Source organism: Arachis ipaensis, chromosome B9 (genome assembly GCF_059453495.1).
Source record: "Arachis ipaensis isolate K30076 ecotype BB chromosome B9, ASM5945349v1, whole genome shotgun sequence".
Classification (NCBI taxonomy): Eukaryota; Viridiplantae; Streptophyta; class Magnoliopsida; order Fabales; family Fabaceae; genus Arachis; species Arachis ipaensis.
The window spans coordinates 125,814,784-125,827,838 of record NC_142444.1 but is presented as its reverse complement, the minus strand read 5'-3'; the positions used below and the strand labels follow the sequence as shown (position 1 = coordinate 125,827,838).

The following is a 13,055-nucleotide window of genomic DNA, read 5'->3' as shown; positions in this document are numbered from 1 at the left end:
GAGCCAATATGGCATTCAGAGTATCAACTTCAAGAACTCCCTTCTTCATAGGCGTCCCATTACTCATAGGATTCCTTTCAGAAGTGTACATGAACTGGTTATTAGCAACCATGTCAATGAGTTCTTGAGCTTCTGCAGGCGTTTTCTTTAGGTGAATGGATCCACCTGCAGAAGTGTCCAGTGACATCTTTGATAGCTCAGATAAACCATCATAGAATATATCCAGGATGGTCCATTCTGAAAGCATGTCAGAAGGACACTTTTTGGTCAACTGTTTGTATCTTTCCCAAGCTTCATAGAGGGATTCACCTTCTTTCTGTCTGAAGGTTTGAATATCAGCTCTAAGCTTGCTCAGCTTTTGAGGAGGAAAGTACTTGGCTAAGAAAGCCGTGACCAGCTTATCCCAAGAGTTTAGGCTGTCTTTGGGTTGAGAATCCAACCATAATCTAGCTCTGTCTCTTACAGCAAAAGGGAAAAGCATGAGCCTGTAGACTTCAGAATCTACTCCATTAGTCTTAACAGTATCATATATCTGCAAGAATTTAGTTAAGAACTGAAAAGGATCTTCAGATGGAAGTCCATGAAACTTGCAGTTCTGCTGCATCAGAGAAACTAATTGAGGTTTCAGCTCAAAGTTGTTTGCTCCAATGGCAGGAATGGAGATGCTTCTTCCATATAAATTGGAATTAGGTGCAGTAAAGTCACCAAGCATCCTCCTTTCATTATTATTATTTTCGGCTGCCATATCCTTTTCCTGTTCGAAAATTTCTGAAAGGTTTTCTCTGGATTGTTGTAATTTAGCTTCTCTTAATTTTCTCTTCAGAGTCCTTTCAGGTTCTGGATCTGCTTCCACAAGAATGTTCTTATCCTTGCTCCTGCTCATATGACAAAGAAGAAGGCACAGAAAAATAATAATAATAATAATAGAGATCCTTTATACCACAGTATAGGGATCCCTGTGTGAGTGGAAGAAGAGGGGGAGACAAAGAATGTAATATAATGGAAGAAACACAACTGTGAGGATGGCAGAGATGTGAGATGAGATGTTAGGATATGAATGAATAAATAGAATAAGATGGGGGAGGGATAATTTTCGAAAATTATTTTGAAAAAGAGTTAGTGATTTTCGAAAATGGTTTTTTGAAAATTGTTAGTATTTTTTTCGAAATTTTTTTTTAAAATCAAAAATAAAAATAATTAGTTAATAAAAAAGAAATTTTTGAAAAAGAGGGAAGATATTTTCGAAAATGAGAGAGAGTTAGTTAGGTGGTTTTGAAAAAGTTAAGAAACAAACAAAAAGTTAGTTAGTTAGTTGAAACAAATTTTGAAAACCAATTTTTGAAAAGATAAGAAGTTAGGAAGTTAGAGAGGATATTTTGAAATCAAATTTTTGAAAAAGGTAAGAAGATATTTTTGAAAAGAAATGATAGAAATTAGTTTTGAAAAAGATTTGATTTTTAAAATCTCAATTAATGACTTGATTCATAAGAAATCACAAGATATGATTCTAGAACTTAAAGTTTGAATATTTCTTAACAAGCAAGTAACAAACTTCAAATTTTTGAATCAAAACATTAATTGATTATGTTATTTTCGAAAATTTGATATAAAAATAAGAAAAAGATTTTTGAAAAATATTTTTGAAATTTTCGAAAATAACTAAGAAATTTGAAAAAGATTTGATTTTTGAAAAAGATTTTGAAAAAGATAAGATTTTCAAATTGAAAATGTGATTTGACTCATAAGAAACAACTTGATTTTAAAAATTTTTGAAAAAGTCAACTCAAATTTTCGAATTTGATGAGAGAAAAAGGGAAAGATATTTTTTTTGATTTTTGAATTTTTATGATGCAAGAGAAAAACAAGAAAAATGATGCAATGCATGAAATTTTTAGATCAAAACAATGAATGCATGCAAGAATGCTATGAATGTCAAGATGAACACCAAGAACATTATGAATGTCACGATGAATATCAAAGACAAAATTTTAAAAAAAATTTAATGCAAAGAAAACATGCAAGACACCAAACTTAGAATTCTTTAATGCTTACGCACTAAGAATTCAAGAATGCACATGAAAAACATGAAAAGACACAAAACAAAAAATCATCAAGATCAAACAAGAAGACTTACCAAGAACAACTTGAAGATCATGAAGAACACTATGAATGCATGAAATTTTCGAAAAATGCAAGATGCACATGCAAATGACACCAAACTTATGATATGACTCAAGACTCAAACAAGAAACACAAAAATATTTTTGATTTTTATGATTTTCTAATTTTTTTGGTTTTTTTTTTCGAAAATTATATGAAAAAGAAAAAAAATAAGGATTCCAAAATTTTTAACATGAATTCCAGGAATCTTGCATTCTTAGTCTAAAGCTTCAGTCCAGGAATTAGATATGGCTCACTAGCCAGCCAAGCTTTCAATGAAGGCTCCAGTCCAAAACACTAGACATGGCCAATGGCCAGCCAAGCTTCAGCATGTAATTCAGACATGACATGCCTGACATTCCTTACATTCAACAGCCAATTGGCTAAGAAAGATAAAGAAGCTCTTCTCTTGAGTATAAGAATTGAGACATGGCTTTACAGCCAGCCAGGCTTCACATACTTCATGAAACACTAAAATTCATTCTTAAAAATTTTGAATAAAAATATATTTTTGAAAACATTTTTTTTTTCGAAAACAACTGGGAAAATTTTTGAAATTTTTTTTTGAAAACAAAACAAAAAAGAAAATTACCTAATCTGAGCAACAGGATGAACCGTCAGTTGTCCAAACTCGAACAATCCCCGGCAACGGCGCCAAAAACTTGGTGCACGAAATTGTGATGTCCAGGCTCGAACAATCCCTGGCAACGTGAGCAACTTGGTACGCGTAATCGTGATTACACTTTAATGATGTAGAATTCATGGCTCTTTCTTCCCCTGGCAATGGCGCCAAGAACATGGTGCCAATACCATGGTTCACAACTTCGATACAACTAACCAGCAAGTGCACTGGGTCGTCCAAGTAATACCTTACGTGAGTAAGGGTCGAATTCCACGGAGATTGTCGGTATGAAGCAAGCTATGGTCACCTTGCAAATCTCAGTCAGGCGGATATAAAGTGATAATGGTGTTTTCGAATATTATATAATAGAATAGGGATAGAGATACTTATGTAATTCATTGGTAGGAATTTCAGATAAGCGAATGGAGATGCTTTCGTTCCTCTGAACCTCTGCTTTCCTGCTATCTTCATCCAGTCAGTCTTACTCCTTTCCATGGCTGGCTTTATGTGATACATCACCACTGTCAATGGCTACTTTCGGTCATCTCTCGGGAAAATGATCCAATGCCCTGTCACGGCACGGCTAATTGTCTGGAGGCATCACTCTTGTCAATGGCTTCATCTTATCCTCTCAGTGAATAATATGATCACGCACCCTGTCACGGCACGGCTATTCATCTGTCGGTTCTCGATCATGCTGGAATAGGATTTACTATCCTTTTGCGTCTGTCACTAACGTCCTGCAATCGTGAGTTAGGAGCTCGTCACAGTCATTCAATCATTGAATCCTACTCGGAATACCACAGACAAGGTTTAGACCTTCCGGATTCTCTTGAATGCCGCCATCATTCTAGCTTACGCCACGAAGATTCTGGTTGGGAGATCTAAGAGATATTCATTCTAGCTTATTTCATGTAGAACGGAAGTGTTTGTCAGGCACGCGTTCATAAGGGAGAAGGATGATGAGCGTCACACATAATCATCACCTTCATCATGTTCTTGGGTGCGAATGGATATCTTAGAAGTGAAATAAGAAGAATTGAATAGAAAACAGTAGTACTTTGCATTAATCTTTGAGGAACAGCAGAGCTCCACACCTTAATCTATGGAGTGTAGAAACTCTACCGTTAAAAATATATAAGTGAAAGGTCCAGGCATGGCCGAGATGGCCAGCCCCCTAAAACGTGATCAATAGTCTCCTAAGATGAACAATGGATTAAAACTGAGACCAAAGATGTCTAATACAATAGTAAGAGGTCCTATTTATAATAAACTAGCTACTAGGGTTTACATGAGTAAGTAATTGATGCATAAATCCACTTCCTGGGCCCACTTGGTGTGTGTTTGGGCTGAGCTTGAGTGTTGCACGTGCAGAGGCCTTTTGTGGAGTTGAACGCCAGGTTTTGATCCATTTCTGGCGTTCAACTCTGGTTTTGGATCCTTTTCTGGCGCTGGACGCCAGATTTGGGTAGAAAGCTGGCGTTTAACGCCAGTTTATGTCGTCTATTCTTGGCCAAAGTATGGACTATTATATATTGCCGGAAAGCCCTGGATGTCTACTTTCCAACGCAATTGGAAGCGCGCCATTTCGAGTTTTGTAGCTCCAGAAAATCCACTTTGAGTGCAGGGAGGTCAGAATCCAACAGCATCAGCAGTCCTTCTTCAACCTCTGAATCTGATTTCTGCTCAAGTCCCTCAATTTCAGCCAGAAAATACCTGAAATCACAGAAAAACACACAAACTCATAGTAAAGTCTAGAAATGTGAATTTAACCTAAAAACTAATGAAAACATCCCTAAAAGTAACTAGATCCTACTAAAAACATACTAAAAATAATGTCAAAAAGCGTATAAATTATCCGCTCATCAACAAACATCACAAGTGATATCTTTGTCAAATTTATTCTTAGGAAGATCTCTAACCAAATTCTCTTTCACAAGCTTAGAAATTTGAAGCATGCTTGCATGTCCCAATTTCTTATGCCATAACCAATTTTCAGATTCAATGGAAGTAAAACAAGCCGCATTTTGTTCTTTTAGTTCCTCCAAGGTGAGGCCATACACATTATTGCATCTTTTAGCCACAAACAAAGTTTCACCCAAGTTTTTACTAATAACTAAGCATTCCATCCTTTTGAAAATAACCCAATTACCCAAATCACACAAAGCCTCCATCGTACTTGTTGAGCTTGATGAAGAACGTGGACTTTCCGGTCATGTGCCTAGAGCATCCACTATCCAAGTACCACATGTCTTTCTTCTTCTTAGATGCTAGACAAATATGCTTAGTACTCTTAAGTGACCTTAGGTATCCAAATAATTTTGGATCCTTTAATGTTAAACCTTCTTGGTTGCCCAAGAGCATTGTATTTTCCAATCACCTTTTAGACTTTATTACCTATCTTTCTTTCAAATATGAAGCATTGAATAGGTAAATGGCTAAATCGGTTGCATGTATGACAAAATATTTTGCTTGCTGGATTTTCAAAGTCATTTGAGGTTTGAAAGCTTTTATTTTTAGAAGTTGAGGCTTCATTTTCAAAACATGGTTTTTTAAAAATAATTTTAGAATTGTCATGATATCCCAAGCCTGCCTTTTCAAAAGTAGCCTTTGACTAGCCAATAATTTGGCTAAGTTATTAGAACTTTAGGCAAATTTAGCTATGCCTTGATTTAGACCTTTAATCACATTATGCAACCTTTCATTTTTCTCAATGCAGTTCAAGAAGACAGAAACATAATGCTTTTCATTTTGACTTTTAATTTCAGATTTAAGCATTTTATTTTCTTTAACAAGATCAACATAATTTTCGGCTTCTTTTAATTTTTCTTTGAGGTAAGTATTTTTAGACTTCACGATGTTATTTTCAGATTCAAGTTTATGGGATTGATTAAAAAATTTTCTAATTTTCTCAGTGAGATCATCAATCATTTGATGGAGTTCTTCATTAGTGAGTTCAAAATAGGTTACCTCATCATCTTGATTGTGATCGATCATTAAGCATGCTTGAGAGTTGTGGTCTGATTCTTCATCCTCTTCAGAGTTGTTTTCCAGATCTTTCCATAAAGCAATGAGCACCTTCTTCTTGTCCTTCCGAGTCTTGTCTTCTCTTTTGAGTTTGGGGAAATCATATTTGAAATGTCCAACTTCTTTGCAGTTATGGTAGATGACTCTGCCGATGTCTTTCCTTGGTTCCTTTGAGCTGTTGGTGCAGATTTTGAATACCACAAACTTACCGACAGGTGCACTGGGTCGTACCAAGTAATAACTCAGGTGAGTGAGTTATCGATCCCACGAGGATTGATGGATCAAGAAACAATAATTGAATAATTAACTTAGTCAGACAAGCAAAAAGGAGTGTTTTGAGTTCAACTGCATTAAGCAGTAATTCAGAAAATTTAAAAAAATAAACACTAAACAGATTGTGAGAATTATATGAGAAATAGTTATGGTTTTGGAGATGTTCAACTTTCAGGATTAACAATTCTCATTAACTACTTTGATCATGCAAAGGTTCAATTCATAGCAAACTTTAAGTGACTAGATCCTAATTCCTTGGTGATTTAATCCTCCTATAACTCAATTAACCACTAATTCCTTGGTCACTTAATCTAATAAGACGGTTTAAGTTCAAACCCTAGTTTATAAGCCACACAAAATCCTAATAATCCAAAGATGATATGATTATATGTCGCGTATCACATTTAATCCAGATAATTAGAGAGTTATGAGAATTCAGTTTTAAGCTGTTATTCAGGTGAGATAGCTTTTGCAATATTCAACGAGAATTCAAGTTAGAAAAGAGTTATTTTCTAATACACTCTAATCCATAGGATGAAGAACAAAACTAATTCTTAAATGTAAATCAATGCATAAATCAAAAGTAGAAAATAATAGTTATTAATCCATCCAAATAAATAGAGCTCCTAACCTTAACAATGGAGGTTTAGTTGCTCATGGTGCAGAAAAAACTCTAGCAGAGAAAAAGTGTAAAGTGCGGAAGAGGCAAAGCAGAAGCCCAAGGCCAAGATATATTCTTCTTTTATATCTAATCCTAATTAATGTAAAATATTATTTCTAAAACCTAAAAATATTGTTTCTTAATTCAAAACTAATTCTAAAAGCTAAATTAAATCAAACGATGCTATGAAGATCACGTGGAAGCCCTTTGAGATCAGGAGTCTGGCGCCAACTTGAGTTGGATCAAGTTTGACACCACGTTTACGTAACTTGGCACTCATTCCAACGTTTACGACACCAAACGCCAGTGATGCGGCATTTGGTGCTACCATGGCCGAACCAAATTGTGAGTATTTTAGTGATCTTGGCGCCAAACTTGAGCTGGATCAAGTTTGGCGCCACTATGGCCGAACTGAATTGTGGATTTCTTGTGCTCTTGGCACCAAACTTGAATCGGTGAATTTCGGTGCCACCTTCTGCATGTAACTAGCTCATTTTCTTCTTTCTGAACTCTGCCAAATTCGCTCGAACGCTATCTGAAATCAATCAAATTGTAAAACAACTAAAAGTAGCATTCATGGTGGCTTAAAACACCTAAATCTTGATTTAATTCAACAAATTCAAATGCAAATTCACTAAGAAAAGATAAGAAAGATGCTCACGCATCACAACAGCAAACTTGAATTGTTGCTTGTCCTCAAGCAACTGAAAATAATATAAATCTGAGATGTGAATTTGCATGAGAGTTGAAGTTTCAATTAAGCTCCTATCTATCTTCTGAGTGGGGTTAAAAAGACTGTGACCAAGAATAGTTTTGGCATCTCACTATCCTTTGAAGCTCAGGAATGTTAATGTCATTCAGAATTTGAATCCGGATAATATTATGAATGCTCTTATTTTTAACTTCGGATTAATCCTTGAACACAACATTTTCTTTTCTTTGGTACTTTGCACCTTGAGCCTAGCTGTGACTCTAAATGTTTTGTCGCAAACTTTACTTGACACAAGAACACCACAAGAACTTAACTGGAAAACTCCTTGAGTTCTGATTTTTCTTTTGACTTTTCCCAGTCAGTGGTGCTTAGAGCCTTTGACATACTCTTTATTGCACTTGGCTTTGACTCTAAGTATTCTGTCTCAAAAGTTACTTGACACAGTCACATCACAAGCATATGGCTAGGAAAATAACTCTTTTGAGCTTTTGATCATGTTTAACCTTCCTAGCCATTGATGTTCAGTGCCTTGGGCTTTGCTTTTCATTTATTTTCTTTTTCTTTTTGCTGTTTCTTTTGCTTCAAGGATTAATTTCTTGTTTAATTTAGAGAATTCATAATAGTTCTCTAAATTCCTATTCCTCATGCTTCAACATCCTTTGATCCAAATTCAAATATGCACTATTTATATCATGCATTCAAGGTCACAGATAAACACCTCAACATCTAATTAAATAAGACTATTCTTAAACATAAACTCAATTTCTTATGCAATACATCACTTATTTTCTTTTTTTTCCTTTCTAGATTCAACCTCAGTGAGCGGTACATGAGACATCCTTTCAAATGAAAAACAAACAACTAAATTAAACTAAAACCTAAGAAACTCAAAATACTAGAGATCATTCAACAGATAAAGCAAAACAGTAGAAAATAGGAACATAACATATTAAGAACGGAAGGGAAATAGTAAGTGAAAAAGGAACTGAACCACCTCAGTCATTACAGTGGGTGTCTCCTCCATCTGGCTGGGCTCCTCCGTGAAGATGATTCACCTCCCTTTGGTGCCATTGATGATAAGATAAACAGAGAGCGCGCACGCTCTACAACACCAAACTTAAAAGTTTTCTTGTCCGCAAGCAAAGAAAAAAAAACTGAAAACGGGGAGGGACATAAAAAGCGCATGGATGAGTAAAAATAAAAAATATTGCAAAAGAAGAAGGGAATGCTATAAGGGAAAGAAAAGAAAAAAAAGTTTTTTCTTTTATTTTTTCTTTTTGCAAAATGGTGGTGCCAAACACCAGGGTGGCCAAGTTTGGCACCACCCTGGCCAAATGGAACACTAAAATTGCATTGTTGGTGGCGCCAAACTCCAGGTATTCAAGTTTGGCGACACCCCTTCCGAAACAAACTTCCTCCAAAATTGAGTAGCTGGCTCCAAACTTGGGATTCCTAAGTTTGGTGCCACCTATCTAGTGACTAATGCCTTCAATTTCTCATATGTGGTGCCAAACTTGAGCTTCTCAAGTTTGGCCCCACCCTGGCCGAACTGAATCCCTCTAGAGTGATTTGAAATCCCTTCTGATTACACATGTTCCTATTTTAAACACTCTGCATGACCAAAACACACGTAAAATGACGGAAAACTATAAAAAATCAAAACCAACTGAATAAATTCAAAACAAATAAAAAATCTAAGGATACAAAATATTGGGTTGCCTCCCAACAAGCGCTTCTTTAACGTCACTAACTTGACGGTTGATTTTTTGTTAAGATAGGGGTTGATCATAATGCTTCAACTCCTCCCCTCTCACTGTGAATCTTCTCCCTGTGTCCTCATGGATCAGCTCAATATGCTCAAGAGAGAGGATTTTGTTTACAGTATAAGATAACTCTGGATTTTGATTCAATACCACTTTTAACCCTGGTGAGAAACCTTCAATGGGGATCTTTTTGTTTCTCCATCCCCTTGGCACTTCTTCTTGGGAACTATCTCCTTGGTGGATGATGCACACCTAACACCAAACTTAGGTTTGATGTCAGGGGAAATTGTATTGCTTCCCACCAAAGGAGGCTTGAGTTACAAATTTTGTTTTATATCATCAGGGGATTCTTGGAGACTTAGATCAGTGAACTCAGTCTTTATGCAATTGCCTTCTTCACCTGAGTGATATATGGGTTTAAAAACTTTGAAGATCAAATGCTCCTTATGCACCCTTAGCATCAATTCACCTGCTTCCACATCAATCAGAGCTCTTCCAGTGGCTAGGAATGGTCTTCCTAGGATTATAGAGGCGTTTTCATCCTCCCTCATGTCAAGAATGATAAAGTCGGCTGGGAGAAAGAACTTTTCCACTTTGACCAAGATATTCTCCACTATTCTATGTGCATGCTTCAAAGATTTATCTGCCATTTATAGTGCTATCCTTGTTGGTTGCTCTTTTTTGATTTGCAATTTCTTCATCACAGACAAGGGCATTAGATTGATGCTTGCACCCAGATTACATAAGACTTTCTCAAAGGTTGTGCTCCCAATGGTACATGAAATTTGAAAACTTCCTGGATCTGGCATTTTTCTTGGCAAATTACTCTGAATTATGGCACTATATTCCTTGGTCAAGACCACGATCTCATCTCCTTTTAAAATTCTCTTCTTGGAAAGCCACTCTTTCATAAATTTAACATAGAGAGGCAATTGCTCCAAAACCTCAGTAAAAGGAATATTGATTTGTAATTTTCTGAAGACTTCCAAGAACTTTGAAAATATTTTTTCCTTGGTCTCTTTTTGGAGCCTCTAAGGATATGGCATTTTTGGCTTGTACTCAAGCGATGGAGACTTCACTGGGTATTGCTCAAGATCAACCAAAAAGGGGTTATCCAGATGTCTCTCAGGGGCGTGCTTCTCCTTGGCTTATGCCTTCTCTGGAGCTTCTTTTTCAACCGACTCCTCAGTAGATTGTGCTTCCGTACTTGCCACTTGTCCACTTATCAAGGTGATAGCTTTGCACTCCTCTCTTGGATTTAGAATCATGTTACTAGGAAAGGAGTTAGTGGACCTCTGATCAATTTCAGCAACTTTTGTGGCTATTTGACCCATTTAAACCTCCAAGTTCCTAAGTGAAGCTCTGATTTCCTGCATGAAAGTACTCTTGGAGAGATCTACAATTATAAATTCTAACTCAGAAGACTTCTGAGAACTAGATGGTGGTTGTTGAAATTACTCTGATTGAAATTATTCTGATGGCCCTGATTGTTATTGAAATTCTGGTGTCTCTGTGGTTGATTTTCCCATCCAATATTTGGGTGATTTTTCTACCCCAGATTGTATGTCTTAGAGAAAGGATCATTATTGGGGGTCTAGAGGAATCGCCCATGTAATTGACCTGTTCAGGAAAAAATTGACCGTAATCATAGTTCTCACCTTGAGAAAAGCCACCACTCATGTCTTAGGAATTATCTTGTGTATTAATGGTTGAGACTTGCAATCTACTCAAATGTTGAGTAATGGTTCTAATCTGTTGAGACATGGCCGTATTCTGAGGAAGAAGTGTGTCTAAAGCATCCAGTTCCATGACTCCTTTCCTTACAGAGGTCCTGTCAGAAGAATACAGATATTGGTTGTTAGAAACCATCTCAATTAAATCTAGATCCTCCTCAGAGGTCTTTTTCATGTGAAGAGACCCTCCTGTAGAGTTATCTAAAAATATTTTGGCGGCCTCAGTAACTCCGTCATAAAAGATCTGAAACTGTATCCAGTCCAAAAACATGTTGGGAGGACACTTTCTAAACATCAGCTTGTACCTCTCCCAAGCTTCATAGAGAGATTCACCGTCTCTTTGCTTGAAAGTCTGAACTTCTGTCCTCAACTTGGCCAGCCTGTGAGGTAGAAAGAATTTGGTTAGGAATTTTTTGACCAATTTATCCCATGTATCCAAGCTCTCCTTGGGTTGTGTGTCAATCCATTTCTTGGCACTATCCCCTATAGCAAATGAAAAGAGCAACAACCGATAAACATTAGAATGAACTCTATTGGTCTTCATTGTATCACAGATGTGTAGAAAATTTGAGATGAATAAGTTTGTGTCTTTCTGCGGGAGTCCATGAAACTGACAGTTTTATTACACCAAAGTAATGAGCTGAGGTTTCAACTCAAAGTTGTTAGCAGTCACAGGGGGTACAACAATACTACTACCATAGAAGGTGGGACTAAGAGCAGTGTAGGAGTCAAGTGTCCTCCTAGGTTGCTCAAGAGCATTGGGAGCATTAGAAGCATTGGGAATGGCAACATTGTTCTTATTTAGCTCCATAATGATTTTTTCAGCTTCTTTCTCAAAATTATCTGTGAGATTCTCAATAGCTATGTAAGCCTAGCCTGTTGTAGGTGTCTTCTTAGAGTCATCTCAATCTCGGGATCAAAGTCAAGAAGAGGTTCCTTGTCCCTGTTCTTACTCATAAACAAACAGAAAACAAGAAAAAGTGGGAATCTCTATGTCAGAGTGAAGAGAATTCTTAGTGAGGTGACCTGAGTAAAAGAAATAAAAATAAAAAAATAAAAAATATAAATTTTCAAAATCAAAGAAAAATTTAAACCAAATTTTCGAAAAGTAAGAGAAGAAAAATAAGAAAATAAAATGAATAAAATAAAGAAAAAATTACTAGTAATTTTTGAAAATTAAAGGGAACAAATTAAACAAATTAAAGTATTAAAACATCTAATCTAAGTAATCAAACAACGGAAAGTTGTCAATCATAGTCAATCCCCACCAACGGTGCCAAAAACTTGGTGCAAATTTCGAATACCACAAACTTATCGGCAATTGCACTGGGTCGTACCAAGTGATAATCAGGTGAGTGAGTTATCGATCCCACGAGAATTTATGGATCAAGCAATAATAATTGAATGATTAACTTAGTCAAACAAGCAAAAAAGAGTGTTTTAAGTTCAATTGCATCAAACAGTAATTCAGAAAATTTAAGAAAACAAAGAGTAAACGGATTGTGAGAATTATATGAGAAACAGTTAAGGTTTTGGAGATGTTCAAATTTCAGGATTAATAATTCTTATTAACTACTTTTATCATGCAAAGATTCAATTCATAGCAAACTTTAAGTGACTAGACGCCAAATCCTTGGTGATTTAATCCTCCTCTAACTCAATTAACTGCTAATTCCTTGGTCACTGATGCACCACTATTCCGTGGTACATCTTGTGCTTAATTGAGTGGATTTTATCCACTAAACTCACACTTATTCATATAATTCGCATGATTTACATTTTCCTTCATAAACTCTGTGCTTTGATTGAAAATATGCTTCTTTGGTCTTAAATTTGCTATGTTTAATCCTCTCCTTTATACCATTCGATGCCGTGATATGTGTGTTAAGTGATTTCAGGATTTATAGGGCAGGAATTGCTTAGAGGATAGAAAGGAAGCATGCAAAAGTGGAAGGAATACAAGAAACTGAAGGAACTGCTAAAGCTGTCTAGCCTGACCTCCTGGTACTAAATCGATCATAACTTGAGCTACAGAGGTCAAAATGAGGTGGTTCCAGTTGCGTTGGAAAGCCAAATGAGGCGGTTCCAAATGACACGCACGCGT

The 13,055-nt window shown here is 36.2% G+C and overlaps 1 non-coding gene across 1 annotated transcript; it reads left to right on the top strand.

Annotated features, from left to right (window-relative positions):
• Window positions 1-241: 241 nt before the first annotated feature.
• LOC148546225 (small nucleolar RNA R71) lies at window positions 242-349 on the top strand. Its single transcript, XR_015902118.1, has one exon. It is a non-coding gene; the product is annotated as a small nucleolar RNA R71 (small nucleolar RNA).
• Window positions 350-13,055: the final 12,706 nt, after the last annotated feature.